Here is an 11,352-nt window from a genome sequence, read left to right on the forward strand (position 1 = left end):
ATATATATATATATATATTACACAAATTGAATTAATAAATGTATCAACTAATTAATCAATCTCTGCCTAAAGAAGTTGTAATGCCCTGTACTATGGTATTTGCCTCACAAGGTACTACTGATTCTCCTGAGTAACTATCTTTATTGTTCCTTCCTTGCTTGTAGATCTGTAAGTAGGCTGAGGTGAAACAAGGCACAGAGAATGAGATAAAAGAATGTATGAGGTATTATACACATCAAAAGAATGGCATAGTTTTGTCAATTTATACCAACAATCCTTGGAAGTAAGTATGTGAATGGATCTTAACAAAATGAGAATAATTTTAGCTGGCCCCTATAATAAATCAGAGTGCAGAACCTTTGGATTTTGGAGCAAAGCCATGTATCTTTGGTGAATAATGATTCTCCTTTTCAGAAATAGCATCTGGCTTATTTCCGAGCTTTATCAGATACTTCACACTCCATTATGAGCCACCACCAAGTTACCCCCCACCAAGTTACCTGCTCCCTGAGCTGCAGATCATAAACTGGATGCTATCTGATCCACCAAGACAAAAAGTTACGCATTCAGGCAGCACTCCATCAACAAGTGGAAGTGGTATATGTGAAGTTAGGCTCAAGCAGGGCAAGATCATGGAAAGGTCAGGAAGGCATAAATAAGTTGGATGAAGATGTGACCCAGATGTTAGTGATTCCTATTCCTGCTTCATTACCTTCTTTCTGTCAATGTATTCCTACGTTCTCATGAAGAGTTTCCTGTGAGCAACCAACTCTGAATAAAAAAGCTCCAGCTTCATTTTCAGGTGATTTTGTATGATATTCAGGCATCACTTAAAAGTGGGCAGATATTACCACTATGAACAGCCTTGAAGCACATTGGAATTAATACATGCTCAGTGGGAAGAACTTCAAGCAGTGAACTGGTTGTTAATTTTGTGTGAAAGGAGAAATGTCCAGGATTTACACTAATTCATAGGCTGTGGCTGATGGTTTGGCAAGATGGTCAGGGGTTTGGAAGGAACACGATTTGAAATTGATGACAAGTATGTCTGGGAAATGACCTCTCCAAATGAGCACAAAACATAAAGATATGTATATCCTATGTGGATGTTCACCAAATGGTTGCAACATTAAATGAGAACTTTAATAATCAAGTATATAGGATGACCCACCTATTCCTGTCATTTCGCAATGAACAAACTAGCCATGAGACAGGGAAGGAAATTATGCATGAGTTCGGCAGCATGAACTCACAGTAACCAAGTTTGACCTGGTTACAATCACTACTGAGCCATCAATCTGCAAAAAGCAGTGACTAACACTGAGCTTCAATAGGGCATCAGTTTTAAGGGTTTTCAGCCAGTTATCTGGTGGAAGGTTGATTACATTGTACGGCATCCCTCATGGAAGGGCCAATGTTTTGTTTTCACTGAAATTATCATTTAACTCCAGCCATGGATTTTCTTTCCCTGGATTCTGCCAAAATATAATTTGTAAACTTATGAAATTCCTTATCCAACATCATTGTATTCCATGCAGCATTGCACCTGACCAAAGAACTCATTTCAAAGCAGATGCAGTAAGGGAATGAGATCATGCTAATGGAATTCATTTCATTTACTATGGTCCTCATCATCTTGAATCAGCTGGCTTGACAAATGGTGGATGGTCTTTTGAAGTTTCAGTTACAGAACTAGTTAGGTAGAAAGACTTCTCTAGGCGAGGGTGGTCTTCCTGGTTATGGTATATGCTTTAAATCAGAAACTAAGTCTTATTTCTTTCATAGCTAGAATTCATGGTTTCTGGAGTTCATGAATGGAAATGGAAATATCTTCTCACTATTATCCCTGGTGTACCGCCATAAATGTTTTTGTTTCTTATGCCCATCACTTTAGACTCTGCTGCTCTGGAGGTCTTATTTAGTTGCAAAGGGAAATATCTCCACTAAGGCAAACAACGATTCCATTGAAGTGAAAGTTGAGACTGCCACCTGTCTGCTTTGAGCTTCTCATACCAGTGAATCAACAGACACAATGTGATTTACTGTACTGGCTGCTGTAATTGTTCTTGACCGGCAAAGGGAAATTAGGTTGTTACTACATGATGGGAGTGTATTAGTTTCCTGGGGTTGCTGGAAGTTTGAAATCAAGTTGTCAGCAGGACCCAGCTCTCTCTGAAGGCTCTAGAAAGGTCTAGTCGATTCATGACTGAAAGTTTGGGTCACTCTACCAGGCAAAGAACCACAATTACCTGGAGTATTTTGGGGGGCAAAAAGAATATGGAATGATTATAAAAAGAATATATTTATAAACACCATCTATATGACTATGTGCAGAAATGAGGACTATAATAATTATAAAGATTTCTTTATTGTTTTAATATGAAAGCTTCATTCTATATGTTAACCAAATATGTTTGTTTTCTTGCCCTTTCCCATTTTTAAGTATTTTTTATTTTATTTGAGAGACAGAGAGAAATGTCAATCAGTTGCCTTAGCACACCCCTCAATGAACCCGAAACCTGGATATATGCATTAATGGGAAATTGAACCTGACAACTCAGCCAAACCGGTCAGGGCTACCCTTTCCCATTTTTTACTGTCATATATATATAATATGTTCATAGTAGATATATTTTTTTCCAAGTACTTTAGTTATATGAAATCAAAATCAGAGTGTGGATCAACTAGAAGAAAAATGAACAACATTCAAAGACATAAAGAACTTCACATTTTCTTTTGGGGAAATTATCAGCACAAGTTTTCATAGTATGTAATAGTATAATGCCAGGCAGAAACATGAAATATTTGGAAAGTAAATAAAGTTTAAAGATATATATGTGGATGCCAACTTGACAAGGAGTGGACTGTAGTGGCTTTGTAATGTGTCATTTTTATGCCCCATTTTATTTCTTATGTCCTTCTTAAACTCCAATAACTCATGAAATCTTTTGGTATTCTTGATAATTTTAAAATATATTTCTATTGATTTCAGGGAGAGGAATGGAAAGGAAGAGAGAGATAGAAACATTAATGAGAGAGAATCATCAATCGGCTCCTTCCTGCATGCCTCAGGCCAGTGCCCTGACTGGGAATCAGGAATCTAACCGTGAGCTCCTGGTTCATAGGTTGTCACTCAACCACTGAATCACACCGGCTAGGCTTTGATAATTTTTTAAGGCATTTTACATTGTATATAAATGTTTTTTCTTAGTTCTTCATATTCTATAATTTCAACTATTCTGTTTTAAAATTATTTTCTCTGTTTTCAATAATATGCTGTAAAACCCATCCAGATATTACTTTATTTCAGCTCTAAAATTTTATAACCTCTATTTCTTTGCAAAGATTTCCTATTTATGTATTCATTATGAACATATTTTCCTTTATCTTTTTGGATATAGTTTTAAAATCCTTTTCTGTTAATTTTTTTCATCTGTGTCATCTTAGGTTCAGTCACTATTGATTGTCATATCTCTTAAATATGGGCCACATTTTTGTAATTTGTTTCTTCATAGGTCTAGTAATTTTGGGTTGCAACCTGGATCTTGTGAATGAAACATTTGTAGAAACTGTATTTTTTAATGTTGATAATGCTTGGACTCAAACTTCAAAACTTTTATGACATTAGCATAAGCTAAAAATCTCTCCTCAACTCTTTTATCTTTAGTTTTTCTGCTTGGATTCTTCCCTTACATGCATAGTTCAGGTGGCCAGAAATTTTGGAAGTTTCTATACAGAATTAGGGCTTCACCATTGGGCTCTTTCCTTCATTGGGTTTATTCTTTTACTTCCCAGCTACTATGTTTACCTGAACTCTGTCCTCTGATCATTTTAGCCATAAAACTACAGATTTTCGAACTGAAATTTAGCCACCCTGCAAACTCTAACTGGGTCCTGTACTCAAGAAAAAAATAAAGACTATAAAAAGGAAAGATTCACTCAATTCCTTTGCCTTCTTTAAAGTGTAAATTTGCTTTAAGTTTGTTGTTGTTGTTTTGTTTGTTTTTTTGCTTTTGTTTGCCCTTCAGTAGCTACAAGGTGTTTAAAAAAATATTTTGACCAGTGTTCATAGTTTTCTATGGGATGGTTGATTCACTAGAAAATATGTTTCATTACTGGAATCTAAAATTCAAATATGTTTTAAATCTTTACTTGCATGATTACTTTAACACTGTGTAGTCAATGCAACTTCATATGTCTAAACTCATAATTAAAGAACAAGGAAGTATATTCTTTCCACCAGAAGACTGTGACAAAGACCCAAATTTATAATACAACTACAAGGAATAAATAATTGGGATCAATATTGAATTTACTAGAGTGGTCAGGCAACAAATATTCACAGAGGTTTCATATATATGTGATTTTTATACCTTTCTTAATGAAGTGTCTTAAATATTAATTTAAATATATGTACATCAACAATTAATTCTATAATATTTATCATATTAAGTATATTAATTCAACAATATCAAGTGTTTACCATAGGCTAGAATTTTTGTTAGATATTGGGAATGCAGTGAAGAAGCTTATAGCCTATTGGATGAAGCAAACAATGTGTTGGAACAAAATTTGAGATAATAACCAGTGATTAGCAGATAGATTACTAATAATTAGGTGCAATTGGATGCTTATAATAAATACATGTATCCGAATTCTCTCTAGATACATCCCCAGGTTTGGGAAGTAAAGATAGTCTACATATAAATTACTGGCAACCCCAGAGCAAAAGTGACTTTTGTTTTCAGGGTGAAGGCCAAGAAGAATGTCATCTTCAAGGAAAAAATACTTTCATTTTAGTGGCAATATGGTAGAGTAAAAACTGCTGCATCATATTATTGGAGAGATATGTGGAGACAGGCATAAACACACACTATAGTAACACTGGCAGTATTATAGTTACCTATACTATTGAGACACAGATCTTGACAGAAAACAGAGTTCTCCAGTTAGTTAGCCATGGAGACCAAGATAGAGTTCAGAATAGTTTGGAAGAACGTGTAGAACTGTGGCAAGTACAGAGGCACTACAATTTCTAAAGAAAGAGCCAATGGAATAAATTACTTCACCAAAAAGGAGAAGCAGACATTCTCTACAATCAATACCTGGAAGTGAAAGAAGCCTCAGGAGAGGAAGAGTGGAAGGTAATAAGCCTGTGTGCTAATTTAAAGAGATGGAGAAATGACTTTGGTTTCCTGTACAATCAATACCTAGAAGTGAAAGAAGCCCCATAGGAGTTAGATCAGAGGCTCAGGAGAGGAAGAGTGGAAGGTAATAAGCCTATGTGCTAATTTAAAGAGATGGAGAAATGACTTTGGTTTACCTGTATATTCTTAGAATAAGTTTCTGAAATGAATAAAAGTGGAGCTCAAGAGCTAAGTTCAATTCAATTACTGAAACATTCAAAAATTTCCAAATTTGATTTACAATTTTAAAAAATATTATTAAAATATGCTCAGTGAGTGTACAACAGGATGTGTGAGATAAGACTTTCCCAAAGCAAAAGAAAACACTAAAAATGAGGAGAGTCTGACTGAGCCAAAAGGGTGGGTGAGCACAGTTCAGGCAGAGTAGAAAGCATGTGCAAAGGCATTGATTCTGGAAGTAGTGTGCTCATGGGTCGTCCCAAAGAAGGTCAGCAAGGTTCAGGACTTGTAGTGGAGGCACACTGAGGAATTCAGCGTTTGTTTTGTTTTTCCTGCAAAATGAATATTCAGTATCGTAGTCTACTTGGACTGCTATAACAGAATATTATAGACGGGATATCTTAAAAACAAATGGAATTTATTTCTCAAAGTTCTGGAGGCTAGGAAGTCCAAGATCCAAGCACCTGCTGAATGGGTCCCTGATAAGGGCTTTCTTCCAGGTTCATCAATGGCCACCTTCTCATTGTGTTCTCCCATAGAGAAAGGAGTGAGGGAACTCTCTGGGGTCTCTTTGTTAAGGGACTTAATCTATTCATGAGGATTCCGATGATTTCCCAAAAGCCCCACCTCCAAATGCAATCACATTGAAGATCAGGCTTCAACATATGAATGGGGGTAGGGCACACAATTCAGACTGTAGCATTCACTGATTGCTTTCAAGTGGATCAGAGGTATGATTGGGTTTTAATTTTAAGGAACAAATGCTGGCTGTTCTATGAAGAATGGGCTGAAGGTTTGAGGGTAGGGATAAGAGAACTCTTTGCTTCATGAAAAATAGACTATACTAAGAGAAAAAAAATCATAGAGGGATCAACTGGTTGGTTATTTCTGTCGGTGATGGTGTTTGGATATTTCTGGGTTAAAGATAAGAGAACTCCAATGCCATAGTGACTTTTAGATTAGATTTCTTTGCTCCTGGTGGAGAGAACCTTAGCAACTTTCAGGTATTTGACCTGCTAGGACAATAGAGTTCCCATTCTCTTCCATTCACCCTTTGAACTGTCTGCAAAATTATGTGAAGTCATTCATGCATCTTTAATTCATAAGAGCATTACGTTAGAATGTTCAATTTTCTCATTTCAATTACATAAGGAGTTACCTCTTTCTGTAATGATGTATATGAATTTAGTGCAGTAACAAAGGAAATTTTACCTACATCTGCTATAAAGTAGAGGTGGTTAGCTGAAATATTATAGTGGAGGAAGTATTGTTTCAACCAGGAAAGACTTTTCTTGGGATAATTTGGCATCAAAATTTTGAACTGAATTTGAACTCAGTGGTGTATGAATTAGATTCCCCTTGGTTATATGCAACTACATTTTTTTTCCAAGAAAAACAACTTGAAAACCTTGGAGGGAAGCTCAAAAAGCCTCTTAATATATCAAATAGCTCTTACAAAACTATTGTTTGATGTTAAGTGTGAAAGTATCAGAAATAGAGAGATTGAATTTCCTATGGGACTTTTCTACGTGAATGGAAAACGTGTTTAGTAAAACACCTTTTGGGTTTTCCCTATTCCCAAAAGTATTTTAAAAGGAAAACATGCATTTAACAAATCCAAGAGCAGCTGAATTTTATATCCTTTACTCAGACATATTGTGTTACTTAACTTCTTTTCCAGTTCCTTCAGCTTCTTTTGATATATTTTTTTGATTTTCTAAATTTTGTCAAGTTGGTTTTAGTTTTCGATGATTATTTTCAAATGAAAGCAGAAGAATGCCCAGAAGTAATTGGCTACAAAGACCCTCCTTTAAAGAACTTCTGAATTTAAGGTATAACATGCTCTTCCTGTTTACAACTGCGCCTTCCTCACTAAACAGGACTCTCATTCAATGAAGTAAAGCTAACCCTGAGAAAACTGGGACATGGTAAAAATTTGTTGGTGATGAGTAAAGGTGATCCTGCATAAAATACACAAGGGAAATACCATGCCTTTCTTAAAGGTCAATGTTGTTTTCCTGAATTTTACTATTCTTCAATGACTTTTTTTCTGAACTTTTGTATTGGTTTCCGATTCATTTTCCTTTTAAAGAAAGTAAGTGTTCATGAGGAAGGAAACTAACACCTATTGAATGTTTACTTTGAATAATGAACTGAGCTAAACACTTTACATACGTTACGTTAATATTCACTTTGAGCTGGTTAAATAATAATTAATTTTCCTTGTTTAAAGATGAGTAGTCAAAGGGTGAATGTTCATACTCAGAAAATAGTGGAACTAAGCTTTAAAGTTTGACTCTTCTTTCCATTCTTAAAGTTTTTGCTCTTTGTAAATTTCTGGTTTTATTATTTTCTCCTGTCATTTAAAGATGGATTTTTCTAACGATCTGTATTTGGCTTTCTTATAGGTATGATTTCCCCTCTGCATGACATCCAATCCTAAGCTTTCATTTAATAATTTTGCATAGACGACTCCTATGCATCTGTGCCCTTTTCGTCATCACCAATATATCAGGTTCTAATTGAATTTAAACGCAATTTTACAAAAACTTACTTAAGTAGATAGATCACTTTTTTTTTGGTATGGCATACAATTAATAACAGATATAAATATTGTCATAGCAGATGTACTAAAGTCTTGATTTCACATTTTTATATGGTTGTATTTTATTTATAGGGCCTAATATAGAAAAATATCCTGAGATGAAAGTGTTCTGAGTTTATGCTTTCATTTTAACACTTGCCCCCTTATGTTGCATGTGCTTATAAGGAAAGCCTATTTTGACTTCTTTCATTGAAACAGAATCTGACAGAGCATCTTTTCTATGACATATGAGATTTTTTGGCAAGAGCACAACTGGATTTTCTGAGCTTGCTGTGTCTCCAATGAGACCAGCAGGAGAGAAAACCGGTTGGCAATTCATTTTCCCAGTTAGCATGTGTCCCTTTCAATATTTCAAATGTGTTGTCCCTTGTAAAATCTTATACTGAACTTTCATTATAGTCACTTCCTCTGCTGTATGAGCTACTCACACATAAAATAGATTCAATTATTAAAAATGTTTCCATTATGGACTGTAATAAAATATTACATTATGGTTATATGAGCACTCAAATCTCAACTAGTGATAATAGAAACCATTACACACCATGTGGTAAGCTTCACAGATAACCATCCATGAAGCTAATCCTAAACCTTTGGGTAATTTGGCCAAATTTCTCTAATTATCTTCAAGATTTTATCTCTACAGTCATAGTTAACTGTGCTTATTAATGTAATAGTTTCTTACACAGAATTTAATACCACAATAAATACTTATTTTAAAACCATCATGAACACTTTTGAGCTTTTAATAGGAGTCATGGATATACAGAAATCTCAAAATTATTTCACTTTTAGTGTCTGAAATTTTAAATTATTTTAAGTAGTTTGTTTAAGGCTATTAGTTATCTTTTTAAAAAGTCATTTTAAATTTACACTAAAATTGCAATAATAGTAGACAGGGTTGTTGTGTACTCCATAATCAGTTTCCTCAATTATTAATATCCTACATATGTAGCACATTTCTCACAATTAATGAAACTATATTTATATGTTCTTGTTAAATAAATCCTAAAGTCCTATAGCTTTTTGTTGTTTTTGAGAACTTTCTTACTTTCTGGCACTAAATATACTTTAGGCTCATCTTGTATATTTATTTCCCCGGACTAGAATCAGTCATTTATCAAGAGAGACCTAGTTCCTTTTAATGGGGAATGTTATTAGACACCAAGAACTGAGTGCTCTCTGTTCTCAGTGACACTGGGGCCCTCACAGCTGAAAGGGCAAGGAAATATACATGTGTGAGCATTTACATATATCTATAAATATTTCTAACTACAATCATCTATTTTAAGCTAAACATGAATGCATCCTAAAATTTCCATTTTTAGCTCATTGCCACATGCATTATTTTAGCCTCCTTACCCTGCTTATCTGTAACTTCTACTGTAACATGAGAATCCTGCCTTGCATCAACTGCCATTACTTACTAAACTAGAGGCCTGAGGGATAGGCTGAAACCAGCTCTCCAACATCCCCTGAGGGGTCCCAGATTGTGAGAGAGTGCAGGCCAGGCCAAGGGACTCCACCAGTGCATGATCAGGGCCAGGGAGGGACACAGGAGGTTGGCCAGCAGGGGAGGGACTATGGAAAGGCTCCAGGGCATGTCTGGCCCAATGTGCTCAGTCCGAATCAGTCGGACAGCAGCAGCAAGCTAACCTATTGGTCAGAGCAGCTGCCCCCTGGTGGTCAATGCATGTCATAGTGAGTGGTTGAGCGGCCTTAGCATATCATTAGTATATTACATTTTGATTGGTTGAACAGCCAACCGATCAACCGGACACTTAGCATATTAGGCTTTTATTTACATAGAATGTTTTGATTCTAGTATACCTGTACTGTGGTTTTAGTACTGTTAACCTGTTGGGAAATGTTTTCAGTTAGAGTAGTGCTTACCTTATCTACAGTTCCTTTTGGATTTAGTTTTAGGAGATTCATTTCTCAAAGTTAGTTAAATCGGCACCTTTTACTCTATCTTCTTCAATAAAGTTGTTTCATGTACTCGCAACAGAGTTAGAATGTCACATTCTGCATACCATCTTGAGATCCCCCCAACTTCCTAAATAATTATTATTTAAATTTGCACACATTAACACATACTCTTTGTGCATCATATATCCATGGGTTTTGACAAATGCATATCTTGTATCCATACAGAACAGCATCATACAGAGTTTCACTTCCCTACAATATTTTCTGTGCTTTATATATCAACACTCAGCCCCCACCAACCAGAATTCCTGGCAATCTTTTTTTTTTTTTAACATAGAAGCATGCATTTAAGACTCATCTGTATCATTTTCTAGTTGTACAATTCAATTCTTTGTATAACTAAGTATTTAATTACATGGACATACTATACTGTATTTATCCACACACTTGTTGTTGAAGGACATTTACTTGTTTCCTGTTTTTGATAATTATGAATAAAGTGACTATAAACTTTTACATGTATGTTTGTGTATTACATAAAATTATAATAAGTCTAGAAGTGTGATTGCTGGGTCATAGTGTAAAACTGTGTAGCTTTATAAGAAACTAGAGGCCTGGTGCATGAAATGCTTGCGTGGAGGTGGGGGACCCTCAGCCTGGCCTACACCCTCTCGCAATCTGGGACCCCTCAGGGGATGTCTGACTGCCAGGGACCCCTGTGGGATCGGGCCTAAACTGGCAGTTGGACATCCCTTTCGCAATCTAGGACTGCTGGTTCCTAACTCTCACCTGCCTGCCTGCCTAATTACCTCTAACCACTCTGCCTGCCGGCCTGATCAACCCTAACCACTCGCCTGCCTGCCTGATCACTCCTAACCCCTCTTCCTGGCTGCCTGATTACTCCTAACTGCCGCTGCCTTGGCCCCTGCCTCTGCGGCTTCATCCAGAAGGATATCTGGAATGATGTCCAGTAGGTCATTCAGCTGTCCAATCTAATTAGCAAATTATGCTTTTTTTATTATAGATGGAGGCTACTGCACTGTGCGTCTGCCCCCTGGTGGTTAGTGCACGTCATAGCTACTGGTCAAACAGAGGGACACTTAGCCTTTTATATATAGACTAGAGGCCTGGTGCACAAAAATTTGTGCACTCGGGGGGCGGGGGGAGGGGGGTACCCCAGCCCGGCCTGTGCCCTCTCGCAGTCTGGGACCCCTCGGGAGATAACGACCTGCTGGCTTAGGCCTGCTCCTGGGTGGCAGAGGGCAGCCCCAATCCCTAAGTGCAGCCCCTGGTCAGGCTCAGAGCAGGGCCGATTGGGGGGTTGGGGCACCGCCCCCTGTCACACTCAAGGCAGGGTCGATGGGGAGGTTGCGGCGCCACCCCCTGTCACCCACAGAGCAGGGCCGATCAGGGGGTTGGGGCGCTGCCCCCTGTCACTCACAGAGCAGGGCC

This window comes from Myotis brandtii, unplaced genomic scaffold (assembly GCF_000412655.1).
Source record: "Myotis brandtii unplaced genomic scaffold, ASM41265v1 scaffold311, whole genome shotgun sequence".
Lineage (NCBI taxonomy): Eukaryota > Metazoa > Chordata > Mammalia > Chiroptera > Vespertilionidae > Myotis > Myotis brandtii.